Source organism: Argiope bruennichi, chromosome 1 (assembly GCF_947563725.1).
Source record: "Argiope bruennichi chromosome 1, qqArgBrue1.1, whole genome shotgun sequence".
Taxonomy (NCBI): Eukaryota; Metazoa; Arthropoda; class Arachnida; order Araneae; family Araneidae; genus Argiope; species Argiope bruennichi.
The window spans coordinates 143334420-143352925 of record NC_079151.1 but is presented as its reverse complement, the minus strand read 5'-3'; the positions used below and the strand labels follow the sequence as shown (position 1 = coordinate 143352925).

Here is an 18506-nt window from a genome sequence, read left to right as displayed (position 1 = left end):
ACTTCTTGTTTTCTTGACAGTCAGGAAGAGTAGACGTTCACGTGATGCGAGTGAGTTAGCGAGGAAAAGCAGAGCGAATTTATTGTAACGATCACGTGGAAACCCAGCGAGTTTCTTGTGAAATTAATAGTTTATCAAGAAAATAATTTTATTGTCTTGAAGAAATATTTGTAACCGTGATATGGAATTGCCTATCGGAAATTGTGTAAAAATAAGAAGTGGCTCGATGTGAATAAATGGATGACTAGTCAAAAAAACTGTTTCCTGATTTTTCTTGCTTAGAATCTTCAATATTTTGCAAACAGGTATGCGTTCAGGAACAGAGCAGAAATATTTCGTTAGGGAAATGTCCCCTATATTCGACACTAAATAAACAAAATAAAAATAAAAGGAAAGGAAACACAACACTCTTTATTTTTAGCAGTATTTTATTGATCATATTTTGTATATAAAACAAAAGTCTCATAATACGCACTTTTATAATACACAGACAGTTCCTATGATAAATAGTCTATAGATTTTCTCTATGCATGTTGTATTTTACCGATAATATACTATGTCGAATACAAGTTTTCACACGGCCTGTGGCTCAGGGTTGACATCCATAGAGGTCTGCAGAAGGAACAAAAAGTTTCAGAATGCAAAACAGAAAGGCGCGGCTAGTCCAGCTGTGATAGCCACGAGTACACAAATGGAGGAAAATCCAATCTCATTTTCCAAGAATGAAACCTGGTCAGTTCTTTTTATCTGAAAAGAAAAAAGAAGTTTCGTATAAATATTTGACAACTATTTCATATTTTTCAGCGCAGTTTTATCTCTTTTGACAAGATATTTGACCACATTTTTAAGCTTTCACATATTTTATGTTATAACCATTAACAAAGTGAAACAAAATATGATAAAAATTAACAAAATATGAGATATGTCATTAAAAGATAAAGAGCTTTGAATATGATGATACAAAATTCTCAAACTTATAGAAGCAACGTGTGGTATGAGTTTAACATTTCTATTAAACTACAAATTAATATATTTTAAAAAATTATATTAATAATAAATGCTTTTTATTTTACGAAAAAATATCTTTTTGCACATAAAACTTTTTTCAGTAGAACAGGTGCAGTTCGCTTCTTGAAAAATGTAATGTTCTGAATATGAAATGGCTCGCTAGTGGTTCGGTTCCTAAAACGCGATTCGCAGTGTTTAGACGTTTGTTGACCTTCCCCCTTCTTCTGGCCCCCATGATAATGCATTTGAATTTACTTAATAAATCAGAATAAAATTTAGCTTTATATACGAATATTCGGCAATTTGAGAAACAAATTATCGATTTTAAAAGGGGAACGACTTACATTTCTGAAGCGTTCACTCTCTTTCACTTTAAGGGTACTTACATGAACAATCAATCATGCTATAATAGTTTCAGATGTCACTCACTACAGACGTGTTTAGCAACCCATTCTTTCGCTTATATTAATGTATTTATATTATTTTAAATTTAATCATCAATTCAATATAATATGGAATTTAATCAAAATAGTTTCTCTGGTTAATATTGATTATTCTTAAAAGTTCCGCTCTATTTGATAATAAAATACAGAAATTTATGAAAGTGAAATGCCGAATTAATTTAAAAGTGGCCTACTGATGGCTATAAAACAACTTTCAAGATATAAAAAAATGACTAGAGTTCAAAACAAGAAATAATGAATGAATTTTAGTTTATGTGGTAAGCAATCAACATACCGCTGCATACGAATTTTTAAATTCTTTGTATCTCTTACAATAGAAAAAAAGATTACGTTCCATAGCCTACCGCGCACAATGCGCAAAAATAGATAACAAGTACAGTAATTCCTTTTCTGGTCTGACAAAAATAGATACCATATGAAAAACTGGAGAACTAATAAAATATTCGTAACCAATTATCACATTAACGAATTTTTGTCAATCGTTCGGAAAATATTCAAACTAACAGAAAATCAAAACCGACCAATAAAAGAAGAATTCTAACACACAAATGAAGACTAATGCATAAAAAGAAGATCAACGAAAAATTTTTAACGAATTGACGCATTAACGAATTTTTGTCAATTGTTAGGAAGATATTCAAACTTATAGAAAATCAAAACCGACCAATAAAATAAGAATACGAGCACACAACTGAATAATAATTCATAAAAAAAAAAGATGAAATATTCAAAACTCCACTTAATAAAGCTAAGTAATTAACACATTTTAACGCAGCACATTTCTCAGTCATTTATTATTCATTTATGTTTCAAATTCACTTATATGATGCTGTTGAACGCGCATGAGTTCCACCCAACACACGACGAAGACGAGATTCGTCATCTCCGTCAGAACCCGATTCAAGCACGTCTGCCTGTTACCGTAAGCTCCACGTGACCTTAAATTCTCACGGGCCGGGAACGGAAGGAAGGGAGGGGAGGGGGAGGACAAAAACAAATTAAATTTCGAGCCCACGTGGAAAAGTCAGGAATCCAAAATAATGAAATTACACGCAAGCGGAAAGCTGGAACAATTCTCAAGGAGCTATTAAACACGTGTTTGTCATCTTTTCAATTTGGATCTTTGAACCTGATGCATTTAATCGGGCTCTGCTCTGACGGACGAATAATTGGATTTCATTCCACTCGGCATTTTATCGATATCATGAGCGGTGTTCTAATATTTTATTAGATGGTTCCAGAACGTTTTCCGTTCGAAAGAAAAAAAGGGGTGGAGGGGTAAAGGTGGTAGCGGGACTTTTTTTTCTCCAATTTTCATTTTGGAAGCCAGTGAGACCTGGTTGTTCGGTTAGTATATTTTTTCCACCCATTTCATGTACGTTTAGGATTTCCTTCCCCCCTACTTTTTTTTTATTTTTTATTTTGTGTGTGTATGTGTGTTGTATTTCTTTTTGATTCGGATAAAAGTCATCAACTAGAAATGCAGCGACTCTTTTGTTATTTATAAGTTTGTTTATTGCTCAGTATTTTTATTTGTGTGGCAATCGAATTCCTGGGAAAAATTACTCCGGGTCTCATAACATGGGAAACCAATGAAAAGGAACATTTCGAAACACATATTGAATTCTAAAGTTTTGGGGTTTTGTTTTTGCTCCGCGCTCTTTCTGATTTAAAAGGAGAAAAAAAAATCAATTTTGTTAGGTGGTATTTTTCAGAATGAGAAAAAAAATATTGCAACATCCATTGCATTTTAGGGAATGCTATAAATTATAAGAAATTTGACTAATAAATAAGTATACTAATTATAAGCAATTTAATTAAAATTTGAAAACAGCATTAATATATATTAATATGTTGCAACGAAAGATTTAGCAATAGTAATTTTTAAAATGTTTCAAGCACTCATCAAAATTTTATAAATTTCTTGTAAAAAGAAACATAACTTAAATTGAAATATCGTTTCTTACATAGAATTTAATCATATACGTCTGAAATTTTCATCGTTGAATCAGCCGTTTCCATGGCAGCATCAACAAAATAATTTACTATCTATTGGCACATTAAAAAAATGACCAATACTACTTTTAAAAATATGGAAATAAAGTCACTATATAGCTAAAAGAGGAATAATAATAATAATAAAATGAGTTAATAAATCATCTCTGTTATAATGTTTTTTTTATTATTATTTTAAACAAAGTGCAGTCTGTATTGTATCCAGATAATAATATTGAAACGCATTTTTTTTTTTTTCTTTTTGAAATAGATATAACATTTATGAACGCGTTAACTAATTTTTTCTTTTCTTTTGATTTTTATTTTTTACTGTCTACCAAAGATATTTTTTTTAAATATACCCTTAAGAACGAATAAAAAAATAATATGTTACAAATATAACAAAATGTGTTTGTGACAGAAATGTATGAGCCCTTTAAAGGCAATTAATTTAGGTTACGTAAAAACTTTTTTAAACATGAAAAAAAAAAATGTTGTGATGCAATTAGGACTTATCTCTAAAGCGGGCATTTTCCTAATTACTACAATAATTATTATAATTAATAATTTCTCTATAGGATCATTACAGAAAAATTCTTATGTTATATTATTCTTATGTCCCGTTATTGATTTATATAAATAATCTGCTACGCAATAGATTGGGATTCATAAATTTACATAGAAAATTGATACTTTAAGAAATTTCAATATTGAAGTCCAAATGCATAAAATGGTATTTGTTCTCACTTGTATAGTAGTATTCAATTAATTCGTGGTTAAATAAAAACATTCCAAAAGTAATGAAAATCTCACTACAATTCATCAAAATGAAGGGAAAACAATTGCATTTTTTCACAAAAATAGGATTTTGAGTATTTTTACAGAAAAATACAAAGTCATAGTACTTTTGCAGCTTTCTGCATTATACATAACTCCCGTACCACCTTTATAATGATTAAATAATGTTACATTCAACATGGATTTTTAAAAAGAGTCAGTTATATCCACAATTCTATGATGTAAAATTATCAAACTTGTTCCTCACCAAAGTAAAAACTAAATAACCTTGCAGTATTCAGATAAGAATAATGTTTATCTTTCTTATGACAGAAAAAAACAAAATGACTTTACTCATCCAAATCAACTTATCGATTGTGTTAAAAACAATAGTGATCATTTCCTGTTTTCTATGCATCAGAGCAGTTTCAAATAAAACCATCAAAGACATCGCTTTGTCTTTTCTTAAGCACAGCGAAATGCTGCTTTCAAAAGAATTACCAATCTTACTGATTATTGCAAATCATTACCAATCTTATGTTGGGATTAAAAATGAAATAGATTTCCAGTATTCAGATAAAAATATTTGTCAACTTAAAGATAACAGAACATATGAATGACTTCGTATCCAAATTTTTCATCTAAATAAACCTCCCAATTGAAATAAAAGAATGTGAGAGAGGTCCCGATTTCTATGCATCACATCGATATTAAACAAACTCAAAATCCTCATCTCATCTTTTCCCAAATCACGACGAAATACCGCTTTCAAAAAACTAGCTGAGCCAAGAATCCTCGAGAATCTCACACGCATTGACATAACGGAACTCGCAGAATCTCTGAAATAATCAACTTTCTAATCAAGAGAAAACAACCGAGGGGAAAAATTGTTCTTCTCGGTCGCTTCAGAACACGACTGTATTTCCACTCTGATTATGAATGTCTTCCAACTCAACATTCACACAAAGGGGCACCGAATTGATAAGTATGATAAATCGGATTAAATCAAAAGCAAAGGGCGGCATGCAGGGGGCCTTCCTTCTTGGCTGACAATAGCACTCCAAACGAACGTCCAGAGTGTTATTGTCGATTGATGATAATGAGAGAGCACCTGCACTTCACAATCCACTCACAGACGACATTCCTTTTGTAACTTTCATCCCACCCTTTCCACGTTTTCCCCTTCTGCAACAAGCGGACCTCACAAGCTTCTTGTTGGAGAAAGGAATGTAAATATCATCGCGGGAGATTAAATCATAGGAAAGCGCTACAAAGCAGAAGGGCGAAGTGCGGGGACAAAGGTATTAAAAAAATATAGAAAAAGTAATACACTTAATACCATTCGGCTCAAAAGGAAAGATTCTGGATTCAAGAAGCTACGCGAGATTTCTAGATTAGGAGAGGATTGAAAAACCTTTTTTTATTTTTTTTATTTTTGAAAAGACAAGAACATATATCAACGAAGGGCATTTATTATACATATAAAATTCAATCGATAGTATGAATCAATAAACGTAAAAAGAGAAGAAGATGTAATTAGTTTGATGAGAAGATTGGTATAGAATGTTCGAAATTCTACGTAGGGAAAGAATATTGATTTCGTGCCAGTCATCGCCAGGTTTTATTATTTTTTTATTTTTTTGTCTTTCGTTGTGGACAAGAAAGGATTCTTCTTCATCCGTTTACCAACAAGTATTAATATCTAACTGCTTTTATTTTACATATATTAAAACTGAACTAAGAATATATTTAATCAAAAGATATCAAATAATAGAGTACGCTCAATATAAAATTCAACGAAGAATTATATGCTTCAAAAAAAAAAAAAAAAAAAAAAACTAAAAGAAACAGAAACAATAACTTTAGTACCAAGAACTTCTAAATTCTTATTAGCGAGAAGCCTAAATATTTAACTACCAGAAGCAACTCAATAGGAATATAGACGAATAAATAAAAACTTAATTTAATAGCAGATTTCAATGTAAAGTAATTCAATTGCACTTTGCATTCTCAGATGGATTATTCATTAAATATTTTTTTAAGTACTAAGTAAGATGAGCGATTCGAATATGTTGTTTCCTCCGTTCCAATATTTTCTTTAAAAATTCTCTGCAGTTAAAAAAATAAACAAATAATTACAGATTGACACTTTAATTATAAACGATTAAAAGAATTATGAAAATTCGTACAGTTTATATATATATATACGCAATAATTATACGTTTCAATAATAATACCATAATCGTAATACATGTCAATATCTGATAAATCAACGCTTATAAAATTTCAACTGTATTAATAAGTAATTGAAATCTTCATTCTGCAACAAGCAATCAAAGGAATATTGTATTTTTTAATTACAGAGAAAAATGAGTTAAAATGTCAATAAGATTAAAAGGTCAATCGAATGACTGTTTACCAAGATACTGAATTAGGCCTTCCTTTAGCGCAAGGCTAGGCCAATTAGAGACAGGAATTAACTTATCCAGATAGTTTAATTGAAATTACAGGCATATATAGAGAAGATTTGCCATTCACAATTTAATCAATACACACAGATGAGTCAATTCTTAGTAATCGCTTTGAAATGCTATTGATAATCTGTTAATGGGTACCTTTTCCAGAGAGCGTGCTCTATAAGGATTAATGTGGACACTGTTAATGAATGAATGCTATGAATAAAACATGTTATCAGAGAATAAATTAGCAAAGTGAAACAACGAACAACTGCATCTTACTTCAACAGATGTATTCGTTGAATGAACAGTTATTGGCTGTAAGAAATTCTAAGAAGCTATCAGAAAGATTAATTAGCTGCTAAAATATTAATTAGCTAATAAATTAATTAATATCAGTTATCTGCTTTCATTAAAGGAAGCGAATGAGCATAGTTATGTGAGGAAACTCAGCTCAGACTCGATTGAATAAATTGCATAATTAGAAACACACTATATTGGTAAAAATACATTTTATCGCGAAGCCTATGAAACTACGGGAGATAATATTGAATACGAATAAATAACCGAGATTTTGGTTGGGGGAAATATGAAGCATTTCGCTATGAAATGCAAGAAAAAAAAAAAAGCCAATATCTTTTATGTTGTGCATCTGCAATACAAAGTAATTCCACAAATGTATTCATTCACTGAAACATTACCGTCAGAAATCCCACGAAGCTATTAGGAAGATTAATTAGCTGTTAAAATATTAATTAGTGAATAAAAAGATAAATTATCAACAGTTTGTCGTTTCATTACCGATCATTCTTATTTGGGAAAATGTAGTAAATAAAACTGCAGAAGCAGAAAAGCAAAGTAACGGAGGAAATAAAACTGAAAATAAATACAAGACATTCGAAAATGTAGAAGGTAACACCCATTTAATACGATTAAAAAGCCGAAAATTTGAACGGAGGAATTCGAGGAATCTAGCACGTCACAAGATACAAAAAAATGAATTCCTTTCATTTTGTGTTTTGAATAAATACTTGATCTGTAGCTTGTCGAATACACAAAAATGAAGTGATTATATATAAATCGATGGGAAAAGGATGTTCATGTTAGAGTGAGTCAGGTGAGAAATATGCAAGAATGAGAATATTTTTCTTCCTTTAACAAGAAACTTTGCCCTTGTTAGAAGGCACGCGGATGGTATAAATAATCGTTAATATTCATTAACTGAAAATGCTATCGTAAATATTCATTAGTACGAAATGTTGGTAGAGTGAACGAAGTGTTTGAGAATAGCGAAGCCGGAGTAAAAATGTATCTATGCATTATGTTTTCATTTTTTTTTTATATCTTACAAAATAAATAAGAGCATGCCAAGGACTGAATGTATGTATTAAAAATAGCAAAGATATTCAACACTCTGTAAAAAGTGTAAATAAAAAATTGCTTCGCCTAATTCACTAAAATTTATAATTGTGAAATAATAATTTTTTTAAGTTGAATTCTTGTACTTTTAATTAGGTTTATTGTGGGCTTTATTGAAATTCGTACTAATTTAAAAGTTCACTGAAGATTATGCCGAGGATTGAATGTACGTATTATGGATAGCAAAGATATCCAACACTTTGTAACACATAGTAAGAAGTATATAAAAAAAAAATGTTTCCCCTAATTCACTAAAAGTTATAATTTTGAAATCATAATTTTTAAGTTGAATTCTTGTACTTTTAATTAGGTTTTTTTGGGGTGGGGGTAATGAAATCTGTCCTAATTTAGAAGTTCACTGAAGATTATGCTGAGGATTGAATGTATATATTATGGATTGCAAAGATATCCAAAACTCTGTAACACATAGTAAGAAGTGTATATAAAAAAAAACCGCTTCGTCTAATTCACTACACATTATAATTTTGAAATAATATTTTTTTAATTAAATTATTGTATTTTTAATTAGTTTTTTTGGGTTCATTAAAATTAGTCCTAATTTAAAAGTTTGTTGAAGATCTTGAAGTTTGCCATATTGAGGATTAGTATCAATGTTTCTCAAAATCAATTGATCAAATATGCATATTTAACCCCTTCACTGATTTATTTTCTTTACTATGAAGTCATCAATTTTGGGAATGTTTTATCGTTTTGATTCAATTGAGAATTTATATGGAATACTTGAAGTTTTATTTATTCTATGTAATTTTTGTAAGCATTATAACAATTAAGATCAGCTTAATTATTGTTTAAAAGAGGTAAAATAAGATAAATCGTGCATGTATGGCGTACCGGTTAAGGGGTTAACGCATCAAAGAAAAAGATAAGAATGTTTTAGTGAATTTATTGAAAGCAGAAGAGGATTGTTTATTTTCTATAACAGAGATATCTACTTTGAAAACTATAATTTCTTAAAAATTTCTTCTAAATTTAATTCAATTAATATTGCATGAACTTAATTGATTAAGAATCTATTTTGGAATATGAAAATTCCAAAATCAATAAGAAAAAACAAACCAGTATTTGAATTAATCTTTTTCAGGAAAATGCTTAAAAGAATTAAATATCAAGACTTAGAGGTCAAACGATTTTAGATAATGACTTTTTTTTTCTATATAAATTACTTTATCTCATTAATCAATATTAAAAAGAATTTGTTTGAAGAAAGAAGAAACTTCTTGAAAGCGTAATTATTTTAGTTATTTTTCAACTGAAGATTAAAAATTTGCTATTGTTACTCATCAGCGCATAGAAGATTAAATCTCCCCTAAATAAAATATATTTACTTTACCTCTTTGTTCGCATATAATCTTAATTTGAAGAAAGCAGAAAATGTCCATCGTTGTAAATGATTTCAAAGCACGTGATTAAAGAAGAAAAAAATTCATATCAGAAAATAATTAGGTTCTAGAAATGGAACCAGTTGTGTTACACTTGAATGAATGCAGCGTAGAAGACATGATCTTTTCAAAGACCACCACCACATTGTATCAGAATGCACATCTTTTTAAGAAAAGGTACACGATAAAACAATGAGAATCTTAATTAAGAGATGAATAGGGCATGCCAGGATAGAATGGCATTTTTCCAGCTCTATAAACTTAAATCAGGATCATTACTTATGAAACGAGACAATAATTATACTACTTAGGTGCTTTCACAAGACTCTAGGGAATTACTTGCGATAACACTTATAATTGGTCTCGCCCTATGTAATTGGTCTCTTTGGGACTCTCATTCGCATTAAAATTTCACATTCACTTTGTCGATATCAAACAAAGTTCTGAGCGCAGTTTGTTACTTTTTTGGGCTTTTGCAGCACTTAATGAAGATCAATCTAAGTGATACCGACTTCTTGTTCAAAAAAATAATAAAAGAAAGAGAGGGAGAATACTTTAGGCATTTAAAGTAATTTTAAGAATTTTTTTATAAAGGTAATTAACACTATCGTTTATTTTCTGTGTCTTAAAATTAAAGAAAATATGCAAGCTGAAAACAATGTTTTTTTGCTAATTGATGTGGTAATTATTTTCAGCAGCAATTTAACTCGTGTTGTAAACAACTCGATTAGCAAGAAAAGATTTACAAAACGCATTACCGTGATAATAAAACCAAAATCATTTAAAATGTTATTCAAATAATAGTTAATATTATTTACAACCTATTTTGGTTAATGGTTAATATCTTTTAATGTCATATATTGTACTAAAAATTATTACTAAATACTAAATAATTATTCAGTTTTTCTTTTTGATTTGCATTGTTCTTTGTATACATATGATAAGAATATCAGATATTTTCAATATTCCAAGTATTCAAATAATTTTCTGGTTAGTGAGTTATTTTTTGAATTCGTTTTAAAAAATTAAATGTAATAATACCAAATATCGTCCTAAACGTGCCAATGTAAGAAATTTGAATGAATTTCGACCTATACGAAATGAATTCTTCCTACAGTAACCTGTTTCCTTAGCGACAGTCATAAACATAGACATTTGTCTGGAAGTGATCTCGAGATGGATACACATTAAATAAGAGCTTCCAGACACTATTTTGATATTCTGATAAATATTTAATTTTTTTTTGTCTGTCGCAATTCATTACATTGTAGATTTATATAAGATGCAAATAAAATATTCTAAGAAATTCTCTTAATTATATCCTTAAAGTAATTGTATTTCATTTTGTTAAAATAAAAATAATCAAAAACAGTTTAAAAAGTAGTTTGAAAATAATAATGGCATAACATTAATGATTACATTACAAAACATTAAAAGATTATGATGCCTAATTTTAGATAGTTCAGTCAAACTCAAGTGTTTGAAATGATGTTATTAAAACAACATTTGCTTGTGAATATCCTCAAACTTACTTTTTATCAAAATGTAATATACTACTTTTTAAAGGTAATATAATCACTTTTTATCAAAATGTAATATATATATATATATATTATAGCATATGTCCATTTATTAAATTTTATAACAAAATTATGAAACTGCGTTTACCTCATTTTTGAGTCCTCACCAAAATGGTGATAATTCATAATGTAAAATTGTATGATTAATTATGAATATTTGTATTCACAATATTGCCTTATTAAATAATATAACTGAATAAACTTTAAAATAATTGCACAAAAATTCAGTACAAAAATATTTACTCAATAATATTGATAAAATAGAGAAGCAACTGGAAATCAAATGCATTGAAAACAAATGTCCTTAATAATTTCATACGCTGGAAATGAGAAACGTCAGAAAAGAAGCCAAATCTCTCCTATGCAACCGAACCTTTAAGTTCTTTATATTTTTATGAACAACTTTTTTATAACTTAAGTAAAGTTATTTCTTTGAAATCTATTAAGAAATATGAAAAATTCATGAGACGAAGCACAGCTGCTGAATTATTTTGCCTCATAAAAACTACGACGAAGTAAAATATTAAAAAAAAAAAGCGTTTGCTTAATATTACGATAAATGAAATGAAATTCCACCGATATTTTGGAAAAAAATTGGCATCGGGGATTAATGGGATTTAAATCTTGCCGCGCTCTTTACCTTAAAAATTAAAATGTTTAATAGTGCGTGAAAATGAATTCTAAGGATTGTTTAACTATGGAGCATAAAAACGATTTATTGAGGTTTGATTTTTCGTCATTCTTAGTGTGGACTCTTTAAAATAACATAGTAATTATTGAACTTTTGTTAAGTTTTAATTCTTTTTTTTTTTCGCAGTAGATGATCATCTAATGCATAAAATTCTTAAAATAATTATTTACAACTTATCCATGCGATTTAAAATTTCAGTTATGTTATATATTATGTCCTATATCATGAGATTGAGCTTCAATAAATTTAATTAAAGTTTGCATCAAAACTTATCCCTCATTGCGCGTAACATTTATTATTATTCAGAATCATCTCTATTTTGAAATTGCAGAGTTTGCATAGATGCTTTCTGTTCTTTTGATGAGTAAAATATTTAGCATTATTTATGAGCAATTAATGAAAGAGTATCATTTATTTAAAATATACTGCATCTGATACTGTATCAGCAATATAATACTGTTCTGAATTCATTATTCGACCATTGAAATATATACCTTTCAAAAGATGAAAGGCTACTATAATTCCAGCTCAATTTATTCAATCTATTTTACAGAGGGTTATCAATTTTACTCAATTACTGTCATTACATCGATGTAATTTAATGAGTTTATGCTCAGTGTAAAAGTCATGCTAAAATAATACCAGTTTAGCTTAGTTTGTTAATTAACATTCCGTTTTAAAGCAGCAATTCCGTTTAAAGCAGTAATTTTGAACCGCATTCAAATGACGAGGACGACACCTGAGCCGGCACTCCCCTTTCCAACTTAATCACCACACCAGCAGGCGGACAAAATAATTCCAGAATTATGATTATAAGTATTTTTATATTGAATACAATAGTGCAGACAGTTGTATTCATTTTGTTACATTCAATATATATTTTAAAGCTGCATGAGGGTACTTTATATTAAATGAAATTTGCGACGAAGTTAGAAATTAACCATCTGAAATGGCTAGCAATATTAAATTTTTGAGCACCTATCGGCTGGAAAAATGTAATCGAGCTGTCTGTTTTTGCGTACGGAAATACGATAATACAAAAACAGATAAAACTATATAAATGAAATTTTGATAGCAGTCTTCATGTCAAAACTGCAAATCTGTATCAAAGTTTCGGACTTAATGAAAGAAATGAAAGTGAATAAATAGTATGCATGTAATAATATACATTTTTGAAAATGTTAATATTATAATATAAGAGAAACATTAGTTTAAACCAGCACTGAATATTAATTAGTAATTGTACAGTTTCTATGAACGCAAATATATTATATGCTATAAAAAAATTTATTGCTCATCACTAGTCATCTCACAAGAGAAGTGAGTTTATACACGCAAATCTAGTTATTCAAAAGATTATTAAATTAGTTATTTGTGTATTCAGGCAGTATACCAGTACAGCTTAGAAACCTTAACCACTACATTGTAAATTCCTAGAACATATTAAAGTCCCCCCGAAGCAAATATTATTTTGTATTATACTCTTCGATAAAAATACAAAATGAGAGTTAAGATTATTTTCAAGAAAAATATTAGACTTAAACTCTTCCAAAGAGTATTTTAAAATGTATTTTAGCGAAACTGAATCTTTTCCTAATATATTTAAGCTAAGAAAAACTTGTGTTTGCAGACATACAAGCTCCTTGTTGAAAGCAAATTATTTTCATTAGCTTTCATAAGACGTGAACGCTTCTCGAATTCTGTAACAAACAAAACACTTCTTCGTGGAAAAGAAGAATTAATTTCGTGTAAAAGCTAGGGCAAACCTTATCCTGAATAAGCTGAATATAAAATTTCCATCTACTCGTAACCATGACAATGGGGAGAAAAAAAATAATTATCTCATTTTGGGAAGCAAACAGAAAATGTGTGAAGCTTTATTGAAAAGAAAATGTCTCGTCAACTTTTTCTTCAGCTGCTTGTGTCATAGTTGAAGGATCCGAAAGCGATATGTGTCATAATGTCGCGCTACATCAGACATAATTTAAAGGTTATTTTTGGATGTTAATGCTGAAATTAGATTCAGCCCACACTGATTATAAGTATAAAATTAAAATGTTCGTTTATTCCTAAATTAACATAATAGAATGCTTTGCACTTCATAATGTAAGAAAGAAAACCGGAGTTTGAATTCTGGATTTCTGGATTTTCTTCGATTGGATCCAAATCATGAGATTCAAAAATTTTTAATATGAATTCCTAAACATCATTGTGCTTCTTAGTTATTGTGTTCAAATGCACGTAAATATGCAGACAGATAGACTGTCACTTTTTTGAAGAATTTGAAATAGATCTGCAATTCAAATGATAAAAGAAACGTGTGTGTCTATATATATATATATACAACACTCACACACGATATGATATGAACATATTTCCTTCTTTCTATATGTGTATGTGTGTGTGTGTAACATAAATTTGCAGATAAGGAGGCAAATTTGGAATTCATCCCCCCTCCCTCATGGAAAGGTATAATTCGCACGCGGGGATGACCGATTAAACACGGCCGTTTACACTGGACAAGAGTAAAGAAAATGAAATTTTTCTCTCACTGTTTTTTATTGAGAGTTTCTTATTGGGATTTCTTGGACGATGTGTCGATTTAGGAAAGGGAATCTTGGATATCTTTGCCGTGAAAGAATAGATAGAAATGCCGCGGGAGTTAGGGATTTTTATCTCTTCGTTTGAAGCATGAGAATGACAGAGTCAGCAATTTTTTAGAGCATGTATTGAAAATAATTATACAAAAATATAGATGAGGAAATGAAAGAAAATTTTAGAATAAAACAATATGGGCTAATTCAAGATTTAAAATTTATATATATATGTAACGTGAAGATACAGCAAAATTTCGAGATCGAATTTTTTTGACAATTAAATCTATCTATTTGTATACTTCGCATAACAGAAGACATAAATGAATCGTCCCATTATAAGAAGCAAGACGAGAGTGATGCTCGCAAGTTTACAAAGATGGAAATTTCTTGTCAGCGTTCCTTCTTTTTCTCCTCCTTTCCTTCTTTTTTCTATTCTGAACGTGTCATTGAAGTATTCGAAAGCGATATGTGTCATAACGCCGGATACACCACGCTGTGTTTGATGCCATTTAAGCGTTATTTTTGAATAGCGTTGCCGAAATTAGATTCTGCCCACGTTGATGATAAGCACAAAGCTAACACGCTGACAACACAGACCCACTCATTATACATGAAACATTCTGTTTAAGCATTTTTGATATTTTCATTCAGGGGAAAAAATGTTAAAATGATTACGATAGTTAGAAAACCCACACGCAAAAGCGAGTTTAATGCTTTGATTCGAAAGAAAGCGTCACATCAGCACAAATCGGCTCCCTTGGGGTAATTTAAAAATCAATATGGTGAGCGCAAAGATTTTCTGCAGTAAAACAACCATTATTACTATGCATTATGCATCGCAGACGGTAAAAAATATAATCTTTTCGCAGCTCTAAAAATAACACAGAGGATTTGATACTGGCAAAACTCGAGTGTTTGTTATCGTCTCGGTATGCAACAAAAATAACACCAAAATCATCGGCAGCTTTAATTTCACATTTCTTCTTGCCACTGTAAGTAGTTTTTTAAGCAGCAAAAATTGCAGTTATTTTCAACAATAGTATATTAAACATTTTATAAAGTTGTATCAATATGTATATGTTATGGTACATATCAATACTACTGAGTTTAGTGATTATGTATAATTACCAGTAATTATTCATATTCACCTATAAGTTTAGTGGTAATTATGAATAATTTCCCGTATTTATACGTAATTATTAGTTTATTATATATACAATAACATATATATGTTTTACAAAAAGTTTAAAAAAATAATAGCAAATTACCCAATAGGAATTATAAAAATAAATTAAACTTCTATTTATCTTAGTTTTCGATAATTTTCTGAAATCTAATAGGTTTTTTACTAATTAGATTCTTCAAACAAACATATATTTATATTTAATTTTTGAATTTGAGTTCAGTTTTCGATTATGTTTTAAAATCAGTTTCTTTGGAGCAAAAACAAGATGTTTTACACTATACACCGCTTCACAATTTATAGACATATTATTCTCGGTCTGTGCTTGAATCCCCTCTTTTTTCAATAATATGAGCTGACTGACATAGAAAAAAGAATAAGTTTCAGCATATAAAATATTATTAGTTTACTTTCAAAAATTTCATTCATAAAAATTTTTAAGGAAATTCTATGCTCGAGTTCGAAACTTAGAAGCAGAGTAATGTTGTAGATTTGATTCAACTGGTTACATTGTTTTAGAAGTTGCCTTCTGTACGTACTTTGTTTAATATTACTTAAGTTTACAGAAAGAATGTCTCTCTTATAGTATTTCTTTATATTATGTTACTATCCCTGCCTTTTCAAACGAATGATTCTCTTTTGATATTATATGCTAGTCAAAGACATCATTATGTTAATATATTGAGAATGGACTAAAAAACGACAACCATTTTACTTGCACAGTAGTTGCCAAATATCTTCGCCCTATAACTTTAAATAAATGGTTTCTTTGTTTAATTTTATGTACGTTCCATTCTGAAGCAATACGAGAGCTGCTTTTAAATAGACTTCGTACTTCTGAATAATGGTCAGATGACGCAGATGGCAACAGAACCGGTTAGCTCCTAATCAAATTTCTGCACTCCAATAGCAGAAAGACATCTGGTTCCGACACATTTAAAGCGCACCAGACCATTTACACGGCAGTTTTTTGAAGAAATCTGGTTTCGAACCTCCAGCCTTCCGCAGTTGAAGGGTAAATTATCGGAGAATTATTACAACAACAACTTTTATACTGTTAAGTACATCTACTAGGTCAAAGGTTTTCATGCACGAAAGAATGACCGTTTGGCCGAATTTCAATTTTAATTCTTTTTCATTGTACTTTTTCACTTCATTCCACAAGCACATTTACACGAAAGTTTAAAGAATCTTGTTTTAGGATTATTATGAAGCGCAAAAGTAATATGAGTCATGCATATTTACAATTACTTTGAATTCGCTTTTTTCAATTAATTCCGGAAAATTGGATAATTAGCCCAATGAAATAATTTATTTATTATGTTTTTCACCAGCTGACACAAAAAAAAAAAAATCCAAACAAAAATGTTTCTTCATAAAAAAAAATAAAAAAAAATCTTTTATTAATTTTAATTGAAAAAAATTAATTTCATGATCCGCCTTCTTCCCTTTCTTGATCATTCTCCATATCCATTTATAAATGTGTTTACACAACCTAAGTTAACAAATAATAAACCGTGTAGTGCTGAAAATAATTATGTGCTTCCTAAAAACACAAATATTTGTCAAAATTGTCCCTACTATAAAAAGAGACACAAAAGAAGTATAAAATATATGCATATCTATAAACAGCATTTAGTATATTCGCCTATCAGCACTGAATAAACACCAATTTAAACCATATTACATTTATTGGATAATGTAGCCAATATTTAAGGTATTTAGGGTTCTTTTTATCGCAAGAACTCAATTTGCTAGCATATTGACAAACAGTAACAAAAATAATGCACTCGATCCTTTACAATTTTAAAGAAATTTACCCACGCCATTTCCTTAAAACAATATTGGAAGAGAATATGCATAACTCTTATTTATTTATTTATTCTGCATCACTTATTACTTTAAGTACATTTCCTTCAGCAAACAATAACGCTACGGGGCTTCCTAGCCTCCCCCCCCCAAAAAAAATGAATGCTATTTTCGAAGAAATGATCCTCTTTATTTTAACTACTTAATCTCGTTTAAAAGAAACAGTTAACTTTTAAAACTTAAACTAATATTTTCAACAAGTTTTTGCCATTTGTGTGTTTAAAATAAAAGCTCAATTATTAAAATACTCAATGCTCATACGCTGAAAAAGATATTATTTTAATAATTTTCTGATTACAGACAATTATAGGATAATATTTAAGCATCATTAATAACTATTATGTACTGTTATTTTTCATACTTCTGATATTTATGCCACTAAAAAAAGTTTATTTTGTAACTTTTTTGTTTTGTTTTTGTCTTAATATTAATGGCTAGCATTTAAATAATGAGATTGTTATCTTTATTAATAAATATACTTATGCATATATAAAAATTCATGTACTGAAGCATCATGTGTGTGTGTGCGTGCGCGCGTGTGTGTGTGTGTGTGTGACATAGTTTTGTCACTTCTATTTATTTTTCCACGGAAAGACATGGTGTATACGATAAAAGGTGGAACACTGTTCTCATCAGAGCACAAAAAGCTGAGAAATTTTTTCACTTAGTGCTTATATTAAGAGTTTCTTTTAGGGAATTCTTTGATAAGTGTCGATATAATAAAAAGGAATCTTAGGTATCTTTGAAAACTATGTCGTAGGTGTTAGGGACTTTTACACTTAAGTATTAATAATTTCTTAAAGCACGAGTTAAAAATAATTAAATAAAAAAGTGAAATTTCGATTAGAAAATAAGGGAAAATTTAAAAATAAAATAATATGAGCTTATTTAAGATAAAAAGTAGGAAATTAAATAAGATTTAAATTAGATAAAGAGTACCATTGCATATATAGATAGATGAATGTTGTTCCTGAGACAACAATTACCAATTTTTTTTTGTTAGGAAATACTAAGAATTAAAATTTAAAAAAATGATGAAATAAATTTGTTTAATGTTTGATTGCAGC

General features: G+C 29.3%; 1 protein-coding gene across 3 annotated transcripts in view; it reads right to left on the bottom strand.

Moving 5' to 3' along the window:
- Window positions 1-426: 426 nt before the first annotated feature.
- The window catches only part of LOC129987846 (toll-like receptor Tollo), a 307447-nt gene continuing 289367 nt past the window's right edge, over window positions 427-18506 (bottom strand). For all 3 annotated transcript variants that reach the window (XR_008785606.1, XR_008785608.1, XR_008785617.1), the window contains one exon: window positions 427-747. The gene's annotated coding sequence lies outside the window, so the exon portion shown is untranslated. The remainder of the gene's footprint in view (window positions 748-18506) is intronic.